This window comes from Symsagittifera roscoffensis, chromosome 4 (assembly GCF_963678635.1).
Source record: "Symsagittifera roscoffensis chromosome 4, txSymRosc1.1, whole genome shotgun sequence".
In the NCBI taxonomy this organism is placed as follows: Eukaryota; Metazoa; Xenacoelomorpha; order Acoela; family Convolutidae; genus Symsagittifera; species Symsagittifera roscoffensis.
This window is the reverse complement of record NC_087065.1, coordinates 67300498-67311728: the sequence shown is the minus strand read 5'-3', so window position 1 is coordinate 67311728 and position 11231 is coordinate 67300498. Positions and strand designations below refer to the sequence as shown.

At 40.7% G+C, this 11231-nt stretch overlaps 2 protein-coding genes across 4 annotated transcripts in view; one reads left to right on the top strand and one right to left on the bottom strand.

Moving 5' to 3' along the window:
* The window catches only part of LOC134845320 (Bardet-Biedl syndrome 2 protein homolog), a 342396-nt gene that overhangs the window by 200141 nt on the left and 131024 nt on the right, over window positions 1-11231 (bottom strand). The gene's annotated exons all lie outside the window — the stretch shown is intronic.
* Window positions 1-11231, top strand: part of LOC134845000 (uncharacterized) — a gene marked incomplete at its 5' end in the record, with an annotated part of 41159 nt that overhangs the window by 17744 nt on the left and 12184 nt on the right.

Here is an 11231-nt window from a genome sequence, read left to right as displayed (position 1 = left end):
AAAATGCAGAAAAATTTGTTATATGATCAAAAATTTGTTATATATTGTCATCGTTTTATGATCTGCCGTGGTATTCGGAAAAAATTGAAAAATAGGGGCTCAGCTAAAGCTGGAGGCACATGTTTGATAGTTTTTAATTTTTTGTTATTGATGTGGCAAATAGGTAATTTCAAAATATCGAAATTTGGGCTTCAACCAAAACCTTAGTTTCTCTAATGTGCCGCACTCTCGTATCCTGTAAGATCTACAAAAACCTGCTTCAAAATCTGTAAATTATCGGCAACTTAACAGATAATATGAAGAGTAAGTAATATATGACAACAATCAGTTTAACATTTTCGGTTAGCATTTTAGCAATACGGTTTTCAACAATCTCAAAAATCTATAAACATTTTGATGGCAAACTGACCTTAATCGGACAAACCAGTAGTTTTTCAAGGCCTTTTGTCTAAGCAAATCTAATTTTAGCTTTTTCACTTTCGCGCTATAATGACGTCATTAATTTAAGCGCGAACATCTTCCGCGCCCAAAGGAGCAAAAACGGGTGCGAGTTTTACGGCCGGTCGAGTTAGCTCCCCGGAGCGGGTGGTAACTACGGCGGATCGGGCTATGTTGTCTTTTCCGTAATTAAGGGTTTTTATACGAGCCAGAGGGTAGTGTCCCCTTGGGCTGCGTTCGTCAACAATCCACACTAAATCCCCTGTTTTTAAAATAACGTCACTATCGGAGTGCCACTTACTGCGTTTATTTAGTGCTGGCACATAATCTCGCAGCCAACGACTCCAAATTGCGTTGGCGTAGCTTTGCGCTCGGATATATTGCTTTCGATGGTCGAAGTGCTCCTGGAAAGAGAGAGAAGGAAAGCTAGTACCATTTCGGCCTAACAAAAAATGATTAGGAGTTAACACCTCGAAACCATCCGGACTTGCACTTACTGATGTTATAGGTCGAGCGTTCAGTGATTGTTCTACAAGACAGAAAGTTGTTTCAAGGACTTCGGGAGTGAGCTTTCTACTTCCTATTATTGCGTAGAATACCCTTTTACAACACCGAACGAGGCGTTCCCAAGAACCACCGTGATGCGGGGCTGCCGGGGGGTTAAATTTCCACTTAATACCTTTTTTCGCCAGCTCTGGGGGTGCTTGATCGTTCCATGACTGAATACATTTTAAGAGTTCTTTCTCGGCTCCCACAAAATTGGTGCCGTTATCAGACCAAATGACTGATGGAGTGCCGCGACGGGCAATGAATCTTTCGATTCCCATTACACACGAACTCGTGTCCATGGATGAGACAATCTCAATATGTACAGCTCTGGTGGTCATACATGTAAAAAGGAAGCACCATCGTTTTTCAGAACTCCTCCTGATTGAGACGTAAAAGGGTCCAAAGTAATCAACACCACAGTTTGTGAAGGGAGGCTGGCGGTAACCAAGCCTTTCAACTGGAAGCTCTGCCATCATAGGTGTGACAGTTTTGGCTTTGCGCTTCCTACATATAAGGCAGTGGACTTCAATGGACTTCAATAAAGAGCGAAGGTTCAAGATTGCGAACTCTAAGTGAATTACAGCTCGCAGGTAGTCTAAGAACTGGTGCTGATAGCGATAATGAATATCACTTACGAACAATTTCACCAAAGAATGCCTTCCATCAAGGATTATAGGGTGTTTTGTGTCATATTCAGTTTCAACTAGGCGGCGAATTCGCCCAGTTGAACGAATGAGGAATGCAGGACCCATAAACGGTGCATACTGTGCAATACGACTAGACTTTTTGACGGTTTTGTTGCAGGATAGGAGTAAATATTCCGCTTCAAAAGATTCCTTTTGGGAAATCATCAAAAGTCGTTGTTTGGCGGTTTCTAATTCAACCGGATCGATTATTTCCTTGACTTTAGTGCGGTAGTGCCGGTGTTTCGGACTAAGTCTGAGCATGAAGGCAACCACTCGCTGGAGTTTACGAAACGAGCTGAACTTTTGCCAATCAAATAAAATGGGTTGTTTTTGATTTAGTGCAACGTTTGAAAAATTAGAGGCTTGCTGTAAGCCTTCATTGAGGTCACAAGCGGGACCAGCCAGGCGGATTTTCTTAAGTATTTCTATGCTCGGCTTGAAAGGCCACTCGCCACTTTGCAGCAGACTTGGCCCGTTCACCCAGCTGCTTGTTTTTAAGGACTCCGCTGAGATTCCTCTGGTTCCCGTATCAGCAGGGTTGTCTCCACTTAAGACATGAAACCACTGGTCTACGGTCGTACTTTCTAGAATCTCTCCAATCCGGTTTGCCACGAACGTGGGTTGCTTACTACCTGAGTTTAACCACTGGAGCACAGTGGTGCTGTCAGTCCACATGAACGTGTTTGACACAGGAATGGTTAGAGCTTTGAGGACATCTTCCTTCAAGCGGGTAGCGAGTAACGCGGCCTGCAGTTCAAGCTTCGGTATGGAAAGCGCTTTCATGGGCGCCACTCTTGCTTTTCCAAAGACGAAGGCAACTTGTGTTTCGAGTGAAGTTTTCACACGGGCGCGAAGAAAAGCTACAGCACAAAAAACTTCTTCTGAGCTGTCACCGAACATGTGTAACTCAACCCAATCGACTGGTCCGGAGAAGTAGCTGCGCTTTATACTCATTTTCCCTAGAGATGGCAAACCAGAGTGCCAGGCAAGAAATTTTGTCTTGATATCAACGGGTAGCTGATCATCCCATTGTTGACCATGAATGCGCCAGATTTCTTTCAACAATAATCGCGCTCTTACGGTATAGGGCGCTACGAGACCTATGGGGTCGAAAACGGAAGAAACAAAACTTAACACTGTTCGCTGTGTTATCGAATTTTTAAGTTCACGATTGACACGACGGCTTACGACCAAAGTGTCGTCAATATGGTCCCACTTCAGACCAAGAACATGAGAAGAATTATCCCCACAAGTTACAATATTTTTACTTTCCTGTTGCGGCGCGCTTTGGGGCGGGTTTAACTCTTTATTAATTTTAGTTACGTTACTTATGAACTTAGTTAATTTAAAACCACCTAGAGCTAACAGAGTAATCAACTCTTGACTCATTTTAAATGCAACATCAGGGTCCTCAAAGGAGTCAAGGTAGTCGTCCATATAAAATTTCTCTAGAACTGCGGACGCTGCGTCAGGGAACATCGCCTGATTATCCGTTGCAGTCCGTTGCAATGCATAATTTGCACACGTTGGCGAATCTCTTGCTCCAAATATATGTCTGGTGTACTGGTGTACAACCACATCGGCTGTGGGGTCCTCCCGCCACAGAAAACGAAGAGATGGTTGGTCCTCTGGAAGGACGCCGACTTGTAGGAACATCCCTTCAATGTCAGCCGATACGGCAAAATGATGTTGACGAAAACGGAGGAGAACGAACACAAGGTTCTGCAGTAGGTCGGGTCCTACTAGCAACGATTTGTTCAATGACGTACCGTGGAATTTAGACGCTCCGTTAAGGACACGCCTCACTTTACCAGGTTTGTTTGGGTTCACCACGGGATGGTGAGGAAGATACCACTCGCGTATGCTGCGGTTCGAAAAATTATGGGGAGGAACTTGAATCACGTATCCTTTACTCAAATCATCTTCGATAGTTTTTGAGTATTGATCCCTTAAGTGAGGATCTTTCGCTAAACGTTTCTCCAACGATTTTAACTGAACCAAAGAGGAATAGTAATTATCTGGTAACATGATAGATTCTTCTGCCCAAAGCATACCTACAGCGTATCTTGATCCATCGTGGACGGTGGAGGAATCAAGTATTTTAGCCGCCCTTTTGTCTTCGGCTGAACGGGAATCGACCTGTTTGTAGGCTCCGTATGACTCTATTTCATACCAGCGTTTGATTTGACAAGCTAGTTCGGTATCATCCGTATTGCACTTGAAACAAGTAGAAAGGAAACCAGTAGATGTCGGCATTGGGCCGCTCAAGACCCAGCCTATTGGAAGGCGAACCGCGACGGGCGATTTGTTTGGATCGGCCTCACTCTTGAAATACTCCTCAGGCCGAATAGCATGGAAGGAGTCTTGACCAATTATTAAGTCTACATCGGCGTAGCTATACACAATTGGTTTGATGGGAGCAAGGTACGGATACTTGCTCTGTAATGCAGGGATGTTGACGGTATCGGTACCGACTTTAAGTTCATCCTTGACAAATGCGGTTAATTCGAATATGTATTCGAATCCATCGAAGTTAGAAGATACCTTCATCTGAACTTGTTTCGTTTTAACAACAGTCGTTGTGTTAATGCCATTTACTGTGAGATCCAAATCTCTTCCTGAGAGATTCAGACATTTGACTAATTTAGCCGATATCCAGGAATGACTAGATGCTGAGTCACACAATGTTAAACAATCAGCACTCTGGAAATCGGTGGAAACTTGGAGTTTGATTATGGGGAGTAACCCTTTCGATGTTATGATTGACGATTGGTCGTTCGAGATTGCGCAACTTACATCCAACGGAACGGGATTAATGTCTGCATGATTCGAACTTGCGTTTGGTATATTCTTGCTGAATGATTTTCGATCAGCGTTTGTGCTCGCTTTATCCGGCTCTGCATTAGATCTTGGTTGACCAGCGTTGGATCTTGTATGGCTATCATTTTTTTCCGGATTTCGACTAGGAAAAACACGTTCAGCCCCATGGAGAAGTACATTATGGGTGCTAGTGCAACCTGGTTTGGTGCATTTCTTTGCTCGGGGACATTGCCGGAATGCGTGGTTCCCTTGTAAGCAGGAGAAGCACAATTTATTTTCCGCAGAGAATTTCGCACGTTGTGTTGGAGTTTTCTCCTTAAACACAGAACACTTCCACAAGGCATGTTTCCCCTTGCAGAGGATACAAGAAGGATATTCAAACTTTTTCTCAACTGTACTTGTCGAGGCAAAAACTCTCGTTACAGCTTTAGTTTTGGATGGCTCTTCGACTTTGGGTTTTCCAGGCATATTTTTCATTTGCTCATGAGCTTCTGCTTTATCTTTTAACCAATTGTTAAAGTCAATTAGGTTGGGGCGTGACCAATTACGTTTCACGACAAAAAGTGACCACGATTCTCTCATGTTTGGTGGAATTTTCGAAAGAGCTTGATTTAACAAAGAGACGCTTTTCAAATCTTCTTCATAATCAAGAGACCTAAAGACAGCCACTAGACTTGAAATGGTCATCGAGAAGCTAATGATGTTCTCAGAGTTGTGCATTCGAAGCTGCGGGAAACTGGACAACTTATCAAGGTGGGCCGTAATTACGTTTTGAGGCTGGCCAAACTTTCTTTCTAGAGTTTTCAGAGCATCTTTATACATTCTTCCACTGTATGCGAACTCTGCTATGGCTGCCTTAGCTTTTCCCGTGACTAATGTTTTTAAATAAGTCAACTTCACATCATCACTTAGGGACGCTGCGTCTACAGTACTGCAAAATTGGCCAAACCATTCGTGCCATTGGAGCGGGTTGCCATCGTACTGGGCCAGCTTCCATTCTGGAAGGGGATCCTTCTTTGAGACTGACAGAGCTTGGACTAAGTCATTCAGTGTCACGGCTTGCGGTTGGGGAACTGGTTGCAACGACGGCAATGTGTTGCTAGGATCAGCTGCAAAAGGTTGCTGCTGATATATGTAAGTGTTTTCAGCCGATGCGTCGTGATTGGGAAACCCATAGTAAACGGTACCACCACTTGATACGTGGGGGAATTGTTGCTGAGATATTGGCGTTACGGATGAAAAACCACCAACTGATGGGTTTGTGTTACCATCACTTGTTACCCCAGTGATACATTGGGTGACTGCGGGTGTCCACTGTGACATTAGTGGCAAATTGGGCTGACTAATAACGGCAGACTGTCCGCTAAACGGATTGTTCACTGACGCAGGGTTGCTATACACGTTATGTGATAGCAAGTTTTGATTTCTGCAGATTAAATTTGCAGGTGGTTGTGACACAATTGCATGAGGGGTGTATCCAGAGTATTGATTGGAGATGGCGGGCATGTTTCCAACAACTCGGGAATCGTTATTGAAGTTGTTGACGGGGATATGTTGAATGGACGACGAAGGATGAGGTACAGAGAAGTAACAGCATACCGGAGTATTGGTAGCTGCTGTTCCAGCTGGATTAAAAAATGATGATGTATTGTTTTCGCAAAGTGTAGCGTTATTGGAAATAAGCAACGACTGCGTTTCGTGATCAGGATTAGTGGATACAGCGTGTTTGATTTCATCGCCATCGCTGAAGGAGACGGTTGGTTGATAGGGATAACATTGTTGATCACAATCAAAAGTCCGATTCGGCAACGATCGTCGAGGTGAAGCTTCCGCTGTGGACACATTTCTGTGTTGATGCGAACCACTTTCTATATTTATACAGTTTTCAAACTTTGAAGAAGACGGAACTATCTTGGGTCCTTTTTGGTTTTCTAATGCATGATCAACCCAATCGTTTACCCTGTCAGAACGACGATCAACCGAAGACGCCAGCTCGAGATGCTGATCTATTTCAGACTCTTCGAGGTATTCAGTTTCAACCATTTTTGCTTCAGCTACTTTAATACGATTTTCTTCGCTTAATCGTTCCATTTCAAGCCGACTTTTTTCGATTCGTAAACGATGTTCTTGCTCTTTACGGTCAATTTCAAATTTAATTTCTTGTTGTTTTCGTTCCATCTCAATCAAATGCTGTTGCTCTTCGATGATGGCTTCCTGTTGTTTCAGTCTTAAGGTTGCTTCATGTTGTTTTTCCAACTCTTCTCGCTTCATCTTCGCTAGGAGCAGCTCTTTGCGGCGCTCACTGGGGGTCAATGATTTCATTGAGCTTTGCTTACTCGACCCGGATTTTGCCGATTTTGATGAAACTTTTGATCGACTAGTTTCACTGACGCAGACCTCTGAAGCTTGATTAGATTCCATATGAGCGCGAGCCTTACCAGTTACTTCATCGTTAACTTTAACTATCCTATCCCACCATGCAGCCAACTCCGTTAATAATTTGCTATGGTTATCGGTTTTATTAGCTAATATCACAAGTTCATCATTTTTAGCTAATGCTTTTTCGAGAATACTCTTGCAAGATTCAATTAAGGCGTTTATTTTTGTTTTCCGAATTGGTCCCTCTAAACTCTCAGTTATGCGACTGTGAACTACGGAAAGCTCATTTTCTAGTGATGTTCGACCATTCATCAATCGACGATATTTTAACTCAATTTGTTCTGTCATTTTGATTACTTTTAAACTTGTTCACTTCTACTCAACCGCTCAACTGCTCAGTTTGAGAGAAAAAAAGGGCAATAATTAATTTAAGACCTTATATTTAGTATTGATAAATTATATTCTGACTCATTAAACAATATCACACCTTAGAGAAGCAATTTATTTATTTCCTAGTGCTGCTCAGCATTTCTTCTGTTTCGATTAGCTTGCCGCTTGCGTTTTCCTGGCTTAGGAGTATTTTTCTTGGAAATAATGTACTTCAAATTCTTGCTATAACGCCTAAGGATCGTAAACGTTTTCAGTTCTAGAGAGGGATCCTGGTGTAGTTCTAAGTATTTTTGTCCTAACTCAGTGAGGTTCTGCTTCCTTCTAGATATCAGGTCTGTTACTATGTTAATAACTAATATACCTGACTCTTTCAACTTACTATATATATCTTCCGTGCCTACACGTTTACAGTAAACGATTGCATAAATATTACGTTTATAGTTTAAAAGAACCTTCTTAAGCACGTTAGGAGTTAGTGCGTTAAAGTTATTACTACGGTGTCGACTAATAGAGTTATTAACAACGTCGTGCCAAATAACAATGTCGGTTCGGTTTAAGAGATAGTGATCAAGTTGATACTGACAAGTTTTACGAACGTTCACTGCGTTATGGTTGAAACTTAACCCGGGAATGGCTAAGCACGATTGAGATACACGCTTTTGCGAAGCGGGGGACAGTTTTTTCAAAGCGTGGTGCAGCGAGCTAGCAGCTAGTATGAACATTTAGTGATTTAAATCAACTTAAGAGGGAGGGAATCAAGCAAAACCGCGACCTGACCTCCCGCAACACCCTGAGCTAACAAGGTTGTAGCAAAAGGTAAGACGATTTGCTTAATAATACGCTACGGGTCTGGACTACGGCTAATTTTATCCAATTGAAATAGTTTAGTTAGCTGCACCACGTTTCAAGAATAAACCCGGCGTTTTTTCAGATTTTTTTTTTTTTTTCGAAAATTTCGGATTTTTTTCGAAAATTTTCCAAAATTTTTTTTTTTTTTCGAATTTTTTTTTTTTTCGAAAATTTTTTTTTTCCACGTTTTCACCCAACGGTTCAAGTTCCAACAATAACCTGATGCGTTTGCGAAGTTTTGATTTTTTTTTTTTTTTTTTTTAAGTCCAACACTTGGGGCAAAAAACTCGACTCGGTCGTTTAAATTAAATTATTATGAAACTAGGCGCTTTGCTGAATAATTTGCAAAACTTTAAAATTTTTGGAAAAAAAAAATCAAAAATTTTCAATTTTTTTTTTTTCAAAATTTTTGCCCTTTTTTTTTCGATACGGTGTTGAGCTTAGAAACACGGTGTTAGGATAACGTAATTAAGGTTTATGAGGCCGGTTTTTTCCTAAACCCACAAAAAATTTTCTGATCGGGTTTTGGTATAGAGAAAAATTGGGGGTTACGATTTTGCCATCAAAAAACCTCGCATCAGAATTTAAAGCATCAAATCAGCAAGTTAGCACAAATGGATAAAGTTTTGGTTTTTTAGTCTTACAAGTTTTGTAGAGGCGTTCACCGGTAGAATCCAAATTCCACAGAAAACTTCGAGTGTCGAGAAAAAACTTCGAGTGTCGATTGAGATACACGCTTTTGCGAAGCGGGGGACAGTTTTTTCAAAGCGTGGTGCAGCGAGCTAGCAGCTAGTATGAACATTTAGTGATTTAAATCAACTTAAGAGGGAGGGAATCAAGCAAACCGCGACCTGACCTCCCGCAACACCCTGAGCTAACAAGGTTGTAGCAAAAGGTAAGACGATTTGCTTAATAATACGCTACGGGTCTGGACTACGGCTAATTTTATCCAATTGAACTAGTTTAGTTAGCTGCACCACGTTTCAAGAATAAACCCGGCGTTTTTTCAGATTTTTTTTTTTTTTTCGAAAATTTCGGATTTTTTTCGAAAATTTTCCAAAATTTTTTTTTTTTTTTCGAATTTTTTTTTTTTTTTCGAAAATTTTTTTTTTCCACGTTTTCACCCAACGGTTCAAGTTCCAACAATAACCTGATGCGTTTGCGAAGTTTTGATTTTTTTTTTTTTTTTTTTTTAAGTCCAACACTTGGGGCAAAAAACTCGACTCGGTCGTTTAAATTAAATTATTATGAAACTAGGCGCTTTGCTGAATAATTTGCAAAACTTTAAAATTTTTGGAAAAAAAAAATCAAAAATTTTCAATTTTTTTTTTTTCAAAATTTTTGCCCTTTTTTTTTCGATACGGTGTTGAGCTTAGAAACACGGTGTTAGGATAACGTAATTAAGGTTTATGAGGCCGGTTTTTTCCTAAACCCACAAAAAATTTTCTGATCGGGTTTTGGTATAGAGAAAAATTGGGGGTTACGATTTTGCCATCAAAAAACCTCGCATCAGAATTTAAAGCATCAAATCAGCAAGTTAGCACAAATGGATAAAGTTTTGGTTTTTTAGTCTTACAAGTTTTGTAGAGGCGTTCACCGGTAGAATCCAAATTCCACAGAAAACTTCGAGTGTCGAGAAAAAATGGGTGTCCACAATCCACAATCAGGATAACTGAAGGGCCACTTTCGGCTATTGCACAGTTTCTGCCAATTGGGTCAAGTTTGGACAAATGTCGACTAATTGGACAATTTTTGCCAATTCGGATACTTCAGGGCAACTTTCGGCTAATTGCACAATTTCGGCCAATTGGGTCGTGTTTGGACAAATTTCGGCTAATTGGTCACTTTCGGCCAATTGGGTCGTCTCTGGAAAAATTTCGGCTAATTGGTCACTTTCGGCCAATTGGGTCGTCTCTGGAAAAATTTCGGCTAATTGGTCACTTTCGGCCAATTGGGTCGTCTCTGGAAAAATTTCGGCTAATTGGTCACTTTCGGCCAATTGGGTCGTACTGTCCAGAATATCGTCCTGAAAATCCTCTGGAATATCGTCCGGAATATCGGGTCCGGGTCGGCGGACCAAAATGTGCCGCACTCTCGTATCCTGTAAGATCTACAAAAACCTGCTTCAAAATCTGTAAATTATCGGCAACTTAACAGATAATATGAAGAGTAAGTAATATATGACAACAATCAGTTTAACATTTTCGGTTAGCATTTTAGCAATACGGTTTTCAACAATCTCAAAAATCTATAAACATTTTGATGGCAAACTGACCTTAATCGGACAAACCAGTAGTTTTTCAAGGCCTTTTGTCTAAGCAAATCTAATTTTAGCTTTTTCACTTTCGCGCTATAATGACGTCATTAATTTAAGCGCGAACATTTGTTATGTCTAAAAGTTTATTTTGAACAGTTAGTTTTTTGTTCGATAGCGATGTTGAAACTTCTTCCAACAATGTGAGGATGGCGTCATTAGTGCTCCTTTTTGGTCTGAAGCCAAAGTGAGTGTTTCGGATGATATTAAATTTGTCTGCATAGGATTGGACTCGTCTGAAAATTGAACGTTCAAAAAATTTTCCCAGAACTGGAAGAACCGAAGTTTGTTTATAGTCTGAGGGGTCATCGATTTTTCCTTCCATGAAAATTGGTACAATTTTTGCAATCTTTAAACAGTTTGGATAGATTCCTGAGGTTAGGCAGTCACTAAAAATTTCAGTCTAAGGGCCTTCTAGCATATTCTTTAAATGCTTGATGAGAACAGTGTTGATATCATAGCAATCTATACTATATTTAATTTTTAGTTTCTCAATGACTTCAATACCTTCAGTCGAATCATTTTTTTTTTTCAAAAACAACGATGGCTGCTGAAGGATAACATTATTTTCCATGCAAGTTGGTTTTTTTTTGAAATTCTGGCGCCAATATTTGCAAAGTATTCGTTAAAATGCTTAGCGTCCTCCTTGACGGTAGAAACGACCTGACAAAAATTCTAAAGTGGCATTTCAACTTTGAAGTTATTTTTTAAAACCACGTTGCGAATTTGAATTTACATTAAAAAACGTTAAATAGCTGAGTGTTGTAAGCGTAAGCAAAAACGCTAGCCCTACCAGACGTCCAATG